The sequence below is a fragment of the Nannospalax galili genome, unplaced genomic scaffold (assembly GCF_000622305.1).
Source record: "Nannospalax galili isolate Female #2095 unplaced genomic scaffold, S.galili_v1.0 scaffold1735, whole genome shotgun sequence".
NCBI lineage: Eukaryota > Metazoa > Chordata > Mammalia > Rodentia > Spalacidae > Nannospalax > Nannospalax galili.
This window is the reverse complement of record NW_008336857.1, coordinates 395465-412513: the sequence shown is the minus strand read 5'-3', so window position 1 is coordinate 412513 and position 17049 is coordinate 395465. Positions and strand designations below refer to the sequence as shown.

Sequence of the window (17049 nt, the reverse complement as noted above, 5' to 3'; positions counted from 1 at the left end):
ATAGCAGATCAAGAAATATATGTCTAGGTAAGGTTTATCTGAGAACAACTGGTCTTTGTCCAAGATTTATCTACATGACATACAGTAATTAAAAGTACCAGAGCGGTGGAACTAACTTTCTTGGGTGTTTAACAGACATACTTTGAGGCCTATAATAATTTGGTCAGAGGGACATAAAGGACCCTTGCCCCTTGCCCTCCTAGGTCGACTAGTTCCAGGGGACTATGAGCATCTCTCAAAATGTCCTGTAATTGTGGTGGGTCACCTGTCCTCTTGATCAAGGAGTCACCAGATGGACTTGAACCAGTGTCCAGTCTACAAAAAAGGAGGGTCAACACACAGGAATCATTTCCTCCATGCTTCCAAGCGAAGCCAACCATGGTCAAGTACTACCTTTGACTTATCTTCGCATAGGCGGAACTGGTAAAAGAAAGGAGCCAGGGGTTCCTCGCAAGCCTATGTGACCCCTGAGGAACAGACCCTCAAATGACCTTAAGAGTAAAAATAAATTGGTTCATCTGGGCCAACTATATGGCCTTAAACACCCAAACTTAAACACCCAAAAGGAAAGTATAACCAAAGATTAAAGGGAACAATATAATTTCATAAGAGACCATATGTATAGCTAAAGGCTACATAGCAAGCAACAATTCCAGACAGGTGATATCTCCTTCTGAGTTGTTGGCCAGGGTGGCCAAGAGGATTCCCAGATAGTAACCCAGCAGAGAACTGGGAAAATGAACAGAAGATGCCAATCTTATCCAAAGGAATATTGACAACTGAATACCGCTAGATGAGGAACAGCTGACCCTCCTATGACAAAGACCTTTAGATAGGCTGACTAGATTCACCAGAAAGGCAAGTAGTGGGGATTGGCTGGGGGTGCCGATAACACAGCAGACAGTAGCAGGGATATCAGAGTATAAGGGCTCTGGGGGCGGGGAATGCTATGGGAGGGTGACATCTGGGAAGTGGGTGTGCAGTTGAATAAGATGGTTTGGGATGTTCTGTGTGATATACACACACACAAAAAAATCAACAATTTTTTTAAGTGTATTGTATTTGAGGAGGAAGCATGGAAATTTACATCATGTTAATTAGTAGAGGTGATAAACATTACCATTGAAATCTACCAGATGACTTTATAGACATACACAGGGATGACTTTATAGACATACACAGGCGCCACGGATTCAAGTACAACCAATTATGACTAGCAATAATCAGAGACATACAGATTAGAGATGAATGTGCCAACATGTCAGTGTTAGTAGCAAAAACAATGAGTCTTTCTGCTGAAGAGTCAGATCTCAAACTGCATTGACTCCATTTTGATTAAGCTTCCCCATTCTGTGAGCTGACTAGAACTTTTGCAAGGGCTATGGGTTAGGCAAGCCCAGGCATGTTAGGCAAGCTCAAATGTGTTAAGTCCTTGCAAGGAATAAACAAGATCCTTTGGCTCTAAAGATTACAGCCAGCACATTCCAAAACCCTGAAGACAGCCCCTACCAATAAGAATTTCCCATACTCAGGATAAGGGGCCGCCCAATCATTTTAAAGGATGCTTGGCACGTGTGGGTTTCTGTGGAGTTCCCCAATAAAAGCCCCGGCCTGCTATTGTTCGGTGCGGGTCTCCATTCTTTGGCTTCTGGAGTCTGTGCCCAACTAGTCATTCATGAATTGGAATGTTTTATAACAAAATTTTCTAAAGTTCGAATTGTATTGGGTGGTCTCCAATCATTCCTGAACCACAAACCCCAACATTTTAGGGGCTCGTCGGAGATTCAGGAACATTGGACAGACACCCCCCCCCCTTTTTGTTTTTCTGGGACAAGCACTCGTCTGTCTGCCAACTGGCCTCAGTGACTTTTTCTCTGGTTTCTGGACAATCTGGGGCTCACGGGAGACCAGGCAGACACGCTATTGGTCTTAGAGCCAAAGGAGACCGGGGGACGCCCCAACTCCTCCCTGGGTGGGGGATCCAGGGGATATTCTGGCCTGGCCCCCTTTGGGAAAGGAGCAGTCTTTTAGGCTGACTCTGTGTGCTGTGTAATTTTTCTGCCAGCTCGCAGAGAGCTTCCTTCTTCGGTTCTCTCTACTTCCTTCTTGCAGTTTCTTTTTCATTACCGTGTGCTTCTCCTGTTCCTGTTCACCTTAATACCTTCTCTCCTCCTGTTCTTCCTTGAGATCTTTCCCAAGATGGGTCAACAGGTTTCCTCTATGCCTCTTGACCTAGTCCTTGACCATGTCTCAGATTTCCGGAAGGCAGCTTCCACGATGTCTGGACTACAGGTCAAGCCCGGCCATCTGAGGACCTTCTGTTCCATCAAGTGGCCCTTCTTTAATGTTGGCTGGCCCTCTGAGGGCTCTTTTGACTTAACTCTTATTTACAGGGTGCATAAAATCGTCTTTGGCTTTCCAGGACACCCAGACCAGATCCCCTATATCTTGGGCTAGCACTATCTGGTCACACACCCTCCCAAATGGCTGAAACCTCACCTTCCTCCCCCAGGTTCAAAAGCACCAGTCGCTCTCCTCCCTTTGAAAAAGAAGGAACCCAAGGAGCCCTCAAAGCCCCCAGTCTTCCCCCTGTCAGCCCCAGAGGAAGAACTCCTCTTCCCGCCCCCTTATGCTCTGACCACACTGGGGGGCCAACATCAGGAGGACTCTCCACCTCCTGAAGCCAGACCACGAGCTCCCCCTCCTCCTCCAGAGGGGGAATCAGAGGACCTTCCCTTTCCTTCTTCAGCCTCAGGCCTCACCTCTCCCAGGCCAAGCCCACTGCACACTAGGCCTAAGGGAGGGGAAAGAGTTGTTCAAGCCTTCCCACTGAGGGAAGTCAGCTCCCCCAACATGGATGGGGTGACCCCCCCCAGCTTACTTCCCTTTTTCTACGAGTGACCTCTATAACTGGAAGTTGCAAACTCCCTCCTTCACCGAGAAGCCACAGGCTCTAATCGGCCTCCTGGACAGTGTCCTTTTCACCCTACTTGGGATGATTGTCAGCAGCTGTTGCAGGTCCTTTTTACCACTGAGGAGAGAGACCGAATCCAACGGGAATGCCATCGACTGGTCCCGGGTGATGACGGGCAACCCACTGACAATGAGGAACTGATAGCTGCTTCCTTTTCCCTTACCCGGCCCACAAGGGGATGGGAATACAACATGGCTGAAGGTAGGGAGCACCTGAAGGTCTATCGCCAAGTTCTAATGGAGGGTCTCCGGGCTGCTGTGAGGCATCCCACAAATTTATCTAAGGTCAGTCAGGTAATACAGGAAAAAACTGAAGCACTAGGGGCTTACCTAGAACAACTCCTAGAGGCCTATAGGACCTACACACCCTTGGACCCAGAAGCACCAGCAAACCAAATGGCAATATGGACTTTGTAAACCAGGCAGCCCCTGACATCTAGAGAAAGCTCCAATGCCTCGAAGGATTTGAAGGTAAAAATTTAACAGAATTGGTAGCAGTGGCTAATAAGGTGTATAACAATAGAGAGACTCCAGAGGAACAACAAATGAAGGGGCTCACCAAAATTCTCCTTATTGAAATGGGAAAGCCTCCAAACCCAAAGTTCAGGGCCCAGACAACTGGAGGCCACTCCCCACGCTGGGAAGCAGGGAGAGACCTCCTCTTAAAAAAGGATAATGCACCTATTGCAGGGAGTTGGGGCATTGGAAGGGTGAATACCCTCTCAAGAGACAAGGAAAAAGCTCCAAGGTCCTGGAGCTAACTGAGATAGAGGACTGAGGGGGACGGGGCTTGAGGACCCTCCACCACAAGCCCTGGGTAACTCTACAGGTGGAGGGATGACCAGTTGCCTTCCTGGTGGATACAGGGGCACAATATTCAGTTCTAAAGAAGCCTATGGGGAAGCTGACCAACAGATTCACCTGGGTCCAGGGGGCTACTGGGATAGCTCAACACTCCTGGACCACAAAACAAACAGCAGACTTGGGGAACAAGAAGATCATTCACTCCTTCATGGTAGTCCCTGAATGCCCCTACCCTCTGCTAGGCCAAGACCTCCTAACTAAGATGAAGGCCCAGATTCATTTCATGGGGGATGAGATAACAGTTCCTCCACAACCGGAAGCTTATGTTCTGTGCTTAAACTTAGAAGAAGATAGACTCTATTCCTCCCCACCAGTTTCCAAGCCACCTCCTCTCCTAATTAGCCTCCAGAAGATGATACCTGGGGTATGGGCAGAAACCAACACGCCTGTGCTGGCAAAACAGAGACCTCCCGTAGTCATGTCCCTGAAGGTTGGAGCACAGCCAGTCAGGATAAAGCAGTATCCAATGACCCCAGAGGCAAAAATGGGGATAATGAAGCACATTAACCAGCTCCTAGAGTATGGAATTCTGATACCCTGCCAGTCCCCATGGAATATGCCCCTATTTCTGGTCAAAAAGCCAGGAACCTATGACTATCAGCTGGTCCAGGACTTAAGGGAAGTCAACCAGAGGGCAGAGGACATCCACCCCATAGTACCCAACCCTTACACCCTCTTGAGTTCGTTAAGACCAGACTTTAAGATGTATACAGTGTTAGACTTGAAAGATGCTTTTTTCAGCCTGACACTTGCAACCAGCAGCCAACCACTCTTTGCCTTCAAATGGTATGACCCAGACCAAGGGCTCAGCAGCCAGCTCACCTGGACCAGGCTGCCCCAAGGGTTTAAAAATTCTCCTACTATCTTCGACGAGGCACTCCATCAGGACCTCTATGAGTATCGGACCCCCCACCCAACTATAAGCCTCCTCCAATATGTAGATGATCTCCTGATAGCGGCCCCGGATAAAGTTACTTGGGAAGAAGCAACCAAGAACCTGTTGCAGACACTAGACCAGCTTGGATACAAGGTATCTGCTAAAAAGGCCCAGTTGTATATGAAGCAGGTAATGTACCTGGGATATGTCCTAAAGGATGGTCAACGCTGGCTCTCCCAGGCCAGAAAACAGACCATCTTGGGCATCCCCACCCCAAAGACCTGGAGACAACTTCGGGAATTCTTGGGGTCAGCTAGTTTTTGTAGACTATGGATTCCTAGGTTCGCAGAAATGGCCAGACCCTTATATGAGGCCACTAGAGGGCAGGAGAACTCCTTCCAATGGACTAAGCAACAAGACATAGCCTTCCAAGCCATCAAAGAGGCTCTCCTGAAGGCCCCGGCATTGGCCCTCCCTGATATTAATAAGCCCTACCAACTGTTCGTTGACAAGAGGCTAGGAGTTGCAAAGGGGGTCCTAACCCAACAGTTGGGGCCCTGGAAACGGCCAGTGACCTATCTGTCCAAGAGACTTGACTCGGTGGCGGCCTGATGGCCTAACCACCTTCGTATAATTGCTGCCACAGCACTAATGGTTAAGGATGCCGACAAATTGACATTGGGGCAGCCCTTGACCATTACCACTCCTCATTCCATCAAGGGAGTCCTCAAAAACCCACCAGACTGGTGGATGACTAATGCCAGAATGACTCATTACCGGGCCTTGCTCCTCAACCCACCCCACATAAGGTTCCTGGCCAGTACGTCACTCAACCCAGCTACCCTGCTGCCAGAACCAGACACAGAAGTCATGCATGATTGTATTGAAATTGTGTATTAAATTCATGGAATCAGACCAGACTTGACGGATATGCCATGGAAGGACCTGGATGACACCTTCAACACTGACGGCAGCAGCTTCATCTGGGAAGGAACCAGGTATGCGGGGGTGGCAGTAGTCACCCTGACTGAGACCATATGGGCTACTGCCCTCCCGCCCAGCACTTTGGCCCAGAAAGCCAAACTGATTGCCTTAACCAAGGCCTTAGAGTTGGGAAAGGACAAGACTGCTAACATCAATATAGATAGCTGCTATGCCTTTGCTACAGCTCATGTTCATGGGGCCATTTATAAAGAAAAGGGCCTACTTACAGCAGAGGGGAAGACCATTAAGAATGAACAAGAAACCCTGTCCCTGCTCTCTGCCCTCTGGCTGCCTCAAAAGCTTGCTATCATCCACTGTCCTGGACACCAGAATGGAGACTCTCCCGAGGCTTTAGGAAATCAGAGGGCAGACCAGGCTGCCAAGGAGGCAGCCTTACAGACTGTGAGCTTAACGATAGTTCTGCCACCTCCCACACTGACAGACCAACCAACTTATTCAAAAGAAGATGACAACTTTGCCTCCTTGCCTCATACGAGGACCAGAAAAGGATGAAGTTACACTTCAGATGGCCGGATGATCCTACCCCAGGAATTGGCCATGACCCTGATTCAAGGACTCCATCATGGGACCCATCTGGGACAGAAAAAACTAAAGGAACTTTTAAATCCATACAATATTTTTCAATTTACAACCTTTGATAGAAGATTGCATGGCTAAGTGCATTTCCTGCCAGGCCACCAACCCCCAAAGGGTAAATGGCCCCTTGGGAAAAGGAGAGAGAGGAACCCTGCCTGGAGTCCATTGGGAGGTGGATTTCACTGAGGCAAAACCAGGCAGGTATGGTTATTGTTATCGATATCTCTTAGTGTTTGTAGATACCTTTTCAGGTTGGGTAAAAGCCTTCCTCACAAAAGGCGAGACAGCATTGACAGTGATCAAAAAGATTTTAGATGAACTAATCCCAAGGTATGGCCTACCCTCAGTCATAGGATCAGACAATGGGCCTGCATTTATTTCTAAGGTGACACAGGGACTGTTAAAAACATTGGGGACAAATTGGAAACTTCATTGTGCTTATCATGCCCAGAGTTCAGGCAGGTCAGGTAGAGAGAATGAATCAGACCCTTAAAGAGACCCTGACTAAATTAACCTTGGAAACTGGCAAAGACTGGATGGGCCTTCTTCCTTTTGCCTTGTACCAGTGTTAGAAACACCCCTTCCACACATAGTTTAACCCCCTATGAAATCATGTATGGAAGACCTCCCTCATTATTCCCTAAGCTACCCTCTGATGTCATAAATGATATGTCTGAATTTCAATTTCTTAAGTCCATCCAGGCACTGCAGACAGCCCAGGATAATATCTTCCCCTTGTTGAGACACGTATATGAGCTACCCCCAATCCAGCCCAAGATTAAGCCCAGGGACCTTGTCTGGGTTAAACATCACAAGGAAACCCTTGGCCCCCTGACTACGCCAACAGCAGTAAAGGTAGACGGTATCTAGACCTGGATTCATCACAGTCATCTAAAACCAGTGCCGGATGGATGCCCCAATGACCCAGACAAAAGATGGAGAGTGATTCACACACCAGACAACCCTCTCAAGCTGAGGATCATGGCTGGTCCCTGAGTCTCCTCTTCTTCCTCTCCCTCTCCCTTTCCTTTCCCACATGTCTTCTAGGGCACTCCAGATCTCCCCACAACATTCAAAACCTGACTTGGGTCCTCACCAACACTGTTACTGGGGCTAGGGAGAAGATCACCTCTCAACCCTGCCTCCCATACCTGGTACCCTGACTTAACATTTGAGCTCTGTGATCTAGATGGAGCCTGGGGGGCTGCGTCCCTCCCATTGGTTTGAACCCAAGATATACCACCCTGGTAGCTCCCCCTATGGATGCAACTGGCCAGCTGCATGAAATGAACTCTGAAGGAGATGATGGTATGTTTGTCCCAGGGATTCAACCTCAAGGTGATGACCAGATGTGGAGGGCCAGATCACTTCTGCCAGTCTTGGTCATGTGTCTCAACAAGTGATATTGACTGGAAAGCCCCTGTTGAGGATGACCTTATTACCATTACTAGGGCACCTGGGAGCCATTCCCAGGGATGGTCGCCAGTTGGGGCTACATTCCAGGGACCATGTTCCAACAAATGCAACCCAGTTATCTTGAAGTTCACCTCACGAAGCAAGCATCACAATGTCCTGCCTCTATGGTATCAGGGATATACATGGGGAATGAAACTCCATACTGGCCTGAGTTCTCCTGGAATCCTGTTTACAATATGCCTCTTGGTTACTCAGGTACAGGTAGCCCCTATGGGCTCCCGGCTCAGGCAACCAACCCCCAGCTCCAAGCCTGTATCATCAGCACACCAGACCATTGCCATCCAGGCCCCCACCCCCACTGCTGCCAATTAATCACCTATTTCCTACTCCATCTCTGTTACTGACAGCACCAGGTCCGTTGGCCCTTGTAGACAGAGCCTTCCTATTCCTCAATGATACCGATGCCAATTTAACTAAAAGTTGTTGGCTCTGTATGGATCCTGGGCCCCCATACTATGATGGCATAGCGGTCCTGGGAAGTTACTCTCTGACTTCCGACACCTCTGCCTGCAGGATGGGCCCTCCAAATGGGAGACACACCCTCACCCTCGCCATGGTCACTGGACGAGGGCTCTGCATTGTACCCCAAGGGGGGATCGATTCCCCCTTCGTATCAGCATTTCCGTATCTCTGCCACCCAACTCCCCCCAAGTGAGTCTGTCCCCTATGTGTCCCCATGTAAATTCCACATGGTGGGCCTGTTTCTCTGGGCTCACCACCTATCTCCATTCCACCATACTTAACCATCCAGGAGATTTTTTTGTCCTGGTACAGCTGGGCCCCCACCTCTATTATAGGTCTAATATAGAGATAGAAGTCCGCTCCACCTCTCCGTTGAGGCACCAGAAGGCTGTAGGAACAACAGTGATAGTGCTCTCTACCCTATTAGGACTTGGGGTCACCGCCACCATGGGAGTGGGAACATCAGCCTTAATCATACAGGACCAGAACTACCAGGCTCTTCAAGTAGCTATAGATTTAGACCTCGGGGCCTTAGAAAAGTCAGTTAAATATCTCGAAGAGTCCCTTTCCTCCCTGGCTGAGGTAGCCCTACAGAACCTGAAAGGCTTAGACCTACTCTTTCTGGAGAAAGGCAGTCTATGTCCCGCCCTGGGAGAACAATACTGTTTTTATGTTAACCACTTGGGTGTGATCAGACAGTCTCTAGCCAGGTCCACAGATGCCTAAATGAATGGGAGGATGCTAGACTCCAACAACAAAACTGGTATGAATCCTTATTCACATGGTCCCCATGGTTAACTACACTTATTACAGAACTGGCGGGGACCCTGATGATACTCTTGATTGCTCTTACATGTGGGCCATGTCTCATAAATGCCCTCCTCAAGTTCATACAGACCCGGTGACACACCATCCAACTGATGATCCTCTGTACCTAGTACAGCCCAGTGTCCCAGGAAGGCCCTTCACCCCAGACAACTGCTTGCTAACTGCAAAACATCTAGCTTCTGTACAACTGCTTGCTTGCTTGTTTGCTATGGTTTAAAGATTTAACCCATGTTACAACTCAAGAGGGGAATGAAGAGTCAGATCTCAAACTGCATTGACTCCATTTTGATTAAGCATCCCCATTTTGTGAGCTGGCTAGAACTTATGCAAGGGCTATGGGCTAGGCAAGCCCAGGCATGTTAGGCTAGCTCAAATGTGTTAAGACTTCATAAGGAATAAACAGGATCCTCTGGCTCTAAAGATTACATCCAGCACATTCCAAAGCCCTGAAGACAGCTCCTACCAATAAGAATCCCCCCCCCCATACTCAGGATAAGGGGCTGTCCAATCATTTTAAAGGATGCTTGGCGCGCACGGGTTTCTGTGGAATTCCCCAATAAAAGTCCCGGCCTGCTATTGTTCGGGGCTGGTCTCCGTTCTTTGGCTTCTGGAATCTGTGCCCAACACTGCAAGGAACAATATGTTCTAAAATGAAATGGAGATCTTTTTTAAAGGTTAAAAACTCATTTAATTTTATGTCTTACAGGGCTTATACTGAGTTCAGTACTGTATAACTGTATTAATTCAACTCTTGCTCTGGAGTGTGTTACTGAATATGTTAAAGCTGTAATGAAATGCTTCTAATCATGTAGTTATTTAAAAAAAATTTTTAATGATTGAAAAATAATAATAAAATAAAATAAATTTTAAAAAATGTTTAAAAATCCCCCCCCCAAAAGAATATGTACTGCTCTTCCAGAGGGCCTGAAGTCAGTTCCTAGCACCCACATCAGGCAGCTTACAACCATCTGTAATTCCATTTCCAGGGGATCTGACATCCTCTTCTGGCCTCCTTGGCACCTACCCGTACATACATGGCATATATTCACACAGATATACACACCTACAGATAAATGAAAATAAAAAAAAAAAAAAACTATGTCATACAGTCTGATGAAATAGAGCAATGCTCTCAGAAGATATTGGAATAGGGCAAATTTAGTATATGTAATGTGCATCAATTTCTGAAGCACTGAAATTCTGAATCTTAGACTTGTCACTATATTGATCTTATGCATGAGGCACTTTAATTTGCTGGTGGCTCACAAAATTATGACATTCAAAATCGACCCAGTATTCTAGAAAAGGTATAATAAGAGAGTAAGATGTGACCTAAAAATCTTACCTATCCCTATTTTGCCATTTTGGGTTTAACCCCATCACATAATTTCATATTTAGGCTGTGGTCAAAAAAGCCTGCCACTTCCCAATGACACTTTTGCTGGAAAAATGAAGCAAAAGTATTAGTTTTTCTATTCCTGCCATAACAAATTACCAGAAATACAAGGCTTAGCATAATTTTATTATCATATTGTTTAATAGCGCCAAAGCCTGACACTAGTCACACTTGCTAATTTCAAGAGTCAGGAATCAATGAGAAAAATAGGAATCCCCCAGAAACCTAACTTCTTTCTGTTCCTTCTAGGGTTAGATCTACCATCTCCCAACAGTGCAGCAGACAGGACCAACCCTTCAACACATGGGCTTTGGGGGAATATACAAGATCTAACTAGAGTATGGGGTGTAGCTCAGTGCAGAATGTTCGACTATACCATTATCAAACTGTCATAAGATTTGTGTAACATGTACACTTAGCAGGATACCTAACATGTACAATCACTCAAAGATTAGCTCCATTGTCAAAATTACACTTAAATGAGGAACCTTTCCTTATCTCAGTTATGTTCCATCTTACTATTTCCAACCCAGGGCTGAAGTCTGCCAAAATAAGTTTTAATCTTCACTCTGTGGTCTCCAGTATTATAACTTCCTTCAGATTTGTGGTATCCTCTTGACAAGCATCTTTCTCTTTCAGCTCAGTCACAGAGTTATATAAATTCAGGCTGTGGCTTTGGCATAAAAGGAGACAGCTCTCATTTGTAAAAGCAATTTCATCCCCAGTACTGCAAAGCAAAACAAAAAACAAGCAAAAAAAACCACTTCATGTAGGAGAGCCTGACTTATATCTGAGAGGAAGCAGGGAGGAAACGCAGTTACCTTCACCTTTGGAGTTCACAGTCCACTGTCCTTTTCACAAGTGGGAGGCGGGGAGTAGGTGCAATGACATTGCAATGGCACTGAAGGCCACTCAATTTGGCATCTGTTTTATAGGTTAACAAATGATGCTCAGACAATAAAGGACTTATTCAAATTCAAATAGCTACTAAGGAGTGAGGACACAAACCTAGGCTTTCTGATTTCCAAATCTTATCCCCTTGAGGCAGGCAAACACAAAGAATAGCTTAATAACCTGGGGCTGAACTTGGCTTGGGTTATGCACATCCCTTGTAACACCATACTTGACAGCCTAGCTCCTTTACACCCCTCTCCCAAGGATGCACCCAGCATTCTCAGAACTCTCCCAGAGCCCCACCTGCATCCAGCTACACATACACCCCTGTCTGAACAGTTGTAGGTTTCTCTACTCCTGACAATAAAATTTAGACAGTTCCTATTCAAGTATATTTGTAAAGTTTCCGAATAGGAAGATTAGAAAGGCCAACCCAGCCTGAACTGATTTTGGGTGCATACACAGTAAGGCAAACTGTATCCATAAAGTGAACTTTTAGGGAAACTCTCATATTTATCATCTTATGCTCATACATAATTGGGTGTGCATATGATTAAAATCAAATGTGTTGTGGGAAGGGACATGCACAGTAGGAAAAAATGGACATATGACCCACTCTATCAATCAGCATAGAGAACCACTACTATGCCTCTTAGTAGGCAGCCCCTATTTCCTTTGGGCCAAATCCGATCACCTGCATGCCCCCCCACCTCAGACAGGGCCCGTGGACACCAGCTCCGAGATTACCACCAAGGACTTGAAGAAGAAGGAAGTTGTGGAGGAGGCAGAGAATTGAAGAGAAGCACCTGCCTATGGGAACACTAATGAGGCTGACAGTGAGGTAGATGAAGAAGAGGAAGAAGGTGGGGAGGAAGAGGAGGAGGAAGAAGGTGATGGCGAGGAAGATGGGGGTGAAGATGAGACTGAGGCAGTGCTGAGCAAGCGAGCAGCTGAAGGTGATGAGGATGAGGATGTGGATATCAAGAAAAAGAAGATCGATGAGATGACTAGACAGCAAGAAGAGAAAGTTAATTAAATTTAAAAAGGCCACCGTGACCTATTCACCCTCCACTTCTGGTCTCAGAATCTAACCGGGGTCACCTTCCAGTCGAGGCAGACCTGCCCGCCCACAGGGGCAGTGCCACCGCAGATGACATGTACTCTCCACCACCCCACCAAATCCACAGCATGAATTTGCAACAGGGGAGGAAAAAAACAAAACTTCCGAGGACCTGCTTTTTTTCTTAAAGGTACTTTAAAAGGAAAGTTTGTATTTTTCATTTACATTTTATATTTTTGTACATATTGTTGGGGTCAGCCTTTTCAAATAACGGGTGACCAAGCCAGCCTCTCTGACCGACTTCTGACTACTCGTGTGGTGTGAAGATGTTCATCATTAATCTCAAAGGAGAAAAAGAACCTTGTGAAAAAGCAACAACATAAACAATTTATTCTGAGCATTTCAGTAAGTTTGTGTATGTACCAAACTGTACTATAAGTACTTGGTTTGTATGAGATGGTTAAAAAGGCCGAAGATAAAAGGTTTCTTTTTTTGTCTATAAAGTCGTTGGGGGGGTTGTTTTGTTGGCCTGTTTGATTTATATGTGAAACAATGTCCAACAATAAACCAGAATTTTATTTTGCTGAGTTGTTCTAACAAAAAAATTTTTTAAATTAAAAAAAAAAAGATGCCCTAGGGTAGGACTGGAGAGACAGCTCAGTGGTTAAGAACACCCGCTGCTCTTGCAGAGGACCTGGATTCCGTTCCCAGCATCCACATGGCCGTTACACCTGTAACAGGAGATCTGACCACCTCTTCTGGCCTTCACAGGCTCCTGTACCCATGTGGTACATATAAATGCATGCAGGTAAACATACATGCATATAAAATAGAGGGCTGATAAGATGGCTCAGCGGTTAACCAGAAGACCTGGGTTCGAATCCCAGCACACAGATGGAAGCTAACAATGGTCAGTAACTCCAGTTCTAGAGGATCCTATGCCCTCTTTCCTCCTCTGAGGGCACTGCACGACATGGGTGCACTTACATACATGCAGGCATTAACACTCATACACATAAACATTTTTTAAAGAAAAAATGTTTAAAAATAAGTAAATAAATCTTTATTAAAAAAAGAGACACTCCAGATAACCTTGCTCATATGGCTGATTGTCAACCTTGGCAGTAGATCCTGGTCTAACCTGTACTGTTGCTCCACTTTGAATAAATTTGTCTTTCTACTTTCGCATGTCTGTGTGAATCCCTATTTTCAATTCTTTAGGTAAGAGGCCAGGAACCTGGAAACACTCCACTCCCAACCTCACCAGTAACACCCTTAGCACTCTCTTCTAGGAATTTGGTAACCCACATGGAAAACGGGGGTAGGTCTCCAATTGGCATACAGTTCTGTGTGTCATAACTCAAACCTGAAAAGCCTCAGCAAGGTGACAATTAAATGATGGGGAAAATGTCAGAGCTGTGATAAAAAGGGCTAACAAATTAGAATAAAAAGAAAAGAGAGAGAAGGGGCTGGGGAGGAAGGGAGGGGAATAGGGAGGAAGAGAACAGACAGAAGAGGGAAAGGAAGGTTATAATTGAGAAAAGATATCTAACAGGTGATGGGACTAAGATTAACAGGGACTGTTTATTATAACTTAGTTGGCATATATAAACAACGAAGTAATAATCAGAAATACCACTATACAATCTTCATGCCAGTGAGGTCTTAGGGAAAAATACCATTAGGAATTATATTATTTTTCTATATGTACAGCAATATGATGAGGGTTTATGACCAAAGGGATATATGTCAAAAAGTAACCCCACAGATGTGGCCCACATATTAAAATCCACCTTTTTTTTTAACCAGAAAACTCTACAGTCATTAAAAATAAAAGGTGTGCCACATGGACCAAATCCTGGTTATACATGGAGTTTCCATTTATTACAGGCCATATATACAAATATAATAAAGCTCTATCATAAATTTCCTTTTAATGTAGTAGTTAAAATACTAACTTTGCTTACTTTTAAATTTAAAACTTTTATTGATTATATGAATGATACTTAAGAAAAATACTGTCAGGTGCTGGAGAGATGGCTCAGCAGTTAAGAGCACTGGCTGCTCTTGCAGTGGACCCAAGTTTGGTTCCCAGCACCCTTATAGTGGCCAACAACCATCTGTAACTTCAATTCCAGGGAATCTGACACCCTCTTCTGGCCACAATGGGCATTGCACTCAGGAGTGCACTTAACAATCATGCAGGCAGAACACTCATACACATACAATTTTTTTTTTTTTTTGGGTCTTTTTGAGACAGGGTCTCCCTGTAACCCCAGCTGTCCTGGAACTCACTATGTAGACCAGGCTGACCTTGAACGCACAGAGATCCACCAGCCTCTGCCTCCTGAGTGCTGGGATTAAAGGCATACACCACCACACCCAGCTTTGTAATTATTTTAATTTTTAAAAATGCTGTGTGTATTGCGTGCATGTAGGTAAATGCACCCGTGTCACGCAATGCCCGAGGAGGTCAGAAGAGTCTGTTGGATCCCCTGGGACTGGAGTTACAACAGTTGTTAGCTGCCAGGTCTTCTGCAAGAAGTGTTCTTAACTGCTGAGCCATCTCTTCAGCCCCCCATATGTAATTCTTTTAAAAATTATAATCAAGGAGGAGGACCAATAATGAGGGGGAAAAGTAACAAAAAAGGATTAATGGGAATGTATACATGTGGAAATATCATGACAATGGCCCATTATTTTATACCAATAATATATGCTAAAAACAAGAACACAATCAATTGTAAACTTAAAAAAAAAAAAAGGCTTAGCTGGGCATGGTGGTACACACTTTTAATCCCAGCACTCAGAAGGCAGAGGCAGGTAAATCTTTGTGAGGCCAGCTTGGTCTACATAGCAAGTTCCAGGCCACCTGAGGTTACAAGAAGACAGTCTCAAAACAACAGAAACACACAACGCCCCCAAACAAAGTATAATAAAAAGGACTAACAAAAGTTAAGGAAAAATATAATTAGTAGCTTCTAGTATCTTCTATCTGGGTCCTTGAAAATTGCAGTGTGCCTGTTAATATGCAGGGAGGGGAGGTGACTGCTCAGTCTGTTATTAGGCCAATGTTCAGTGTCCACTAGGGCTGTTGACACCTCTGGTAGCTTCCCATCTTTTTGTACCAGGAACCTGTACTGGGCACGTTTCGAAGTCTGAGGGCTGAGCAGGTCCTCTCACTCCCCAGATCGTATCCCCTGATGTGTCCAATACTCTAGCTAGAGGATGTAACCCAAGTGCATTTAGGAGGTGTTGTAACACAGATTCATACAGACCAAGACCTGTCTTCCTATTTTCAAGGCCTTTTCAGTGCTGGCAGGATGCAGCTGTGGATATCAAGTGCAACGATGAACTTGAGTTCTGAAGCTCTACAGCACTGAACAGGTAGTTCCAGAGGTTGATCCATCCGTGACCTAAGGCTTGGTGCTACCAAACTCCAGGGTTATTCTCAATTGGAGGTCTGTTCCCAGCCACTGAAGACAGGGCTGTCTTTCCCTGTGAACTTCTGTGCCCCAAGTCAAGCTTCCTGTCACCTGTACCCTTGAGCATGTCAGCACCTGGCACTCCTTTTTTTCCACAACTGTCTTCATGGCCCTTCTCAATCACTTGGCCATGGAAGGCCAAATTGAGGATCCCTGACCTATGGGTTTTCCCTGTTCAGATTTCCAGGATAGCTCAGTTTTAACAATTTCAAGATGACTAGGTCGCTACTCTCCAAGTCATATAGAGTAACACAACAGGATTTCTCTCCAGTGCCAACCCATATATCATTAGAATCGCTCAAAAAAATCAGCAATTGGACTAGCTCGAGGGCTGTCAGCTTACTCTGCTCTTTCCACCAGGGCCAACCATCTTACCTTTTGGATGAGGGTTGTTCCCGCTCCCTACAGGGAGCATCCCCCTGGAAGCTGTTTCCAGCTTACTTTCCTGTCACCAGTCTTTTTTTGTACTTTTCAGGTGTCCTTTCACTTCCCAAGTGTATTTATGAAGCATTTCTTTTTTAGAGTGATCCATTTTTTCTTATTCGTTGTTTACTAAGTCAAAAGCAAAACAGTTTCTAGTTCACCATCTTACTCATAAGTCTCAATATATTGGTTTGTTTGTTTTTGTGACAGGGTCTCTCTGTAGCCCCAGCTGGCCTGAACAATCCTGTTTCCACCCCACTCAGAGCTAGAGTTAAAGGCATGTACAGGACACAGGATTGTTAAGCGGGTGTTCTGGGATCCAAACTCCTGTCCTCTTAGAGAAGCAAACATTCTGTAACTGCTGAGCCATCTCTCCAGCCACTACCTTAAGAGTTAACCCTAGAGGGAGGGTTCCCACCTCCATCTGTGTTCTGTGGTTTCAGCAAACCTCCGAAGTGTACCTGTTTCCCACCTCCCTCTGGCATAGGGGCAGAGAACGCAAGGGACTGCCTGAGTATGCCCAGATCCTGCCTCCACGTAGTGGTGAGCTTCCCCTAATTGCGCTGGGATTGCATGAGGCCCCTCCAAGGCCCAGGGGCAAACCTGACTTTGGTAGGATATGGCTGAGATCTTAGAAGACAACCTGAGAATGCCTGTTTCCAGCCTCCCCCTGGCAGAGGGGCTGAGAACTCAGCAGACGGAATGAGAGTCCCAAAATCCACCCCCCCCT

General features: G+C 45.8%; 1 pseudogene; it reads left to right on the top strand.

Moving 5' to 3' along the window:
- The first annotated feature begins 11958 nt into the window (after positions 1 to 11958).
- LOC103732811 lies at positions 11959 to 12387 on the top strand (annotated as a pseudogene).
- Positions 12388 to 17049: the final 4662 nt, after the last annotated feature.